Raw genomic sequence first — 1,798 nt, 5'->3', positions numbered from 1 at the left:
CAGTCCAGTCATTCATGTCCTTGGAACGGGTATTGTCCCATCACACATCCACCAGCCCAGTGCACAGTCAGCGCCGTCCAATACGGAAGCCACATGGGCCTATACAAACTTAAACTTAAATGGGTAAAAGTTAAATAGAATTGAAAACACTATTCTTCGGTCACACTGGCCACATTTCAAATACTCCATAGATGCATGTGGCCCATGGTTATCATAACAGACAGCACAGATAGTCATTTCCTTTGTTGCAGAAGCTCTATGGGGCTCATTTACAGTCCTTATATGAACCCTTATCTGTTTTGTTCTGCACAGTTCCCCAGCCTTGACGAAGCACACAGCCATGGAGGGCAATAGACAATAAGCAAGTATTTGGTCAAAGAAGTCGGCAGAAACAGTTGGTAATGGAGCCACAAAGCAAGTTTCAGGCTGCTTACAGAGGGCCCGGCATTAAGTCTGATTTCCCTGGTGCCTCCAGGAAGCTGCTCTGAGGAGAGAAGTAGAAGCCGAAGTGGGGGTTCCCACCGGAAAGCACGCATGTGTGGCCTGGTGCAGGCTGGAGAGAGGAGCAGGGTGTTAAATTCACAGAGACAGAGAAGGAGCCAGAGTGGTGGAAGGATAAGATTCCAAAAGGTCCCCAGGCTTACCTACCTCGGCTTTATATTTTCTGACCCAGTAGGTTCTGCTGTCTTTTCATCCTGCTTCCTGTTACATCCCCAGTCTCCCAATCAAAAGTAACTTTTTACCCAAGACAACTCAGACTAGGAAAAATTTGAACTTTTAATTCCTAAAATTTAAAACGGTTCTCTTTTGCACATCTAGTGGAAAAGGGGCTCAGTTTGCTGAGTGCCCCCCACCCTCTGCTGGGAAGTAGGCAAGGACACATAATACTTGCGCAGGCAGACTTGGGTGGCATAGAAAACCATGGGGTCAGCCCTGACCTACAGCTGCGTGGTGGCAGGAAGGGAACATTGGGAAGAATCTGACTCCCCTTGGAAAGAGGAATGTGACCAGAGAAAGAGAGACCGAATGCAGGTGAAAGTAATTAAACAGAATATTTGTAATGTGTCTCTAAAACTGGGCTGAGCTGACAGAGTTTTCATCTGAATATTATTTCTGGAATTATTTTATGACTTACATGCTTCCTCCCTAAACAGATGTTTCAAGAACAAAATTATAAGGGAAAGCCAGCATTTACAACAAAATTCCCAAATAATATGCTCGTTTGCCTAATTGAAAGAATAAATACAAGGGTGGGCCTGAATGTCAAATTTTAATAAGCAAAGAGCTCAAGTTGGGAAACAGCTACCATTCAATGTTCCTTTTCCAAAATCGTGGAATGAAAATGAACTTGAAGCCAGCTCTTCTAATGATGGAAACAAAGAAATGATTAAAAGGGGATTCTTAAGATAATACAAAACTTTGTTTCAATCATTGATTTAGCAGAGTTTTACACGAATTATTGAGCAAGAAAGGGAAGAAAATCTAACATGCTGTTTTTGAAAAGCAAACAATAGGAAAATACATAAATATGTAGAAAAATTTCAGAAAGCTACCAGCTCACAATCATGTAAAATTCAATTCTATTTTGGTAAAACCAAACAAACTGGGGTCCTGTGTGTGTGTGTGTGTGTGTGTGTGTGTGTGCGTGTGTGTGTGTGTGTGTAACTGGCTTATCAAATATTCATTTCCTGTTACTGCACCTCCCACATGTATTTTCATTACCTATAGATAGTCAGTCTTTACTCTGAGACCAGGTCTCTTTCCTCATCTACATATTCCCAGTTCCCAGCTACAACTC

The sequence above is a fragment of the Manis javanica genome, chromosome 18 (genome assembly GCF_040802235.1).
Source record: "Manis javanica isolate MJ-LG chromosome 18, MJ_LKY, whole genome shotgun sequence".
Lineage (NCBI taxonomy): Eukaryota > Metazoa > Chordata > Mammalia > Pholidota > Manidae > Manis > Manis javanica.
This window is presented reverse-complemented; position numbering follows the sequence as displayed.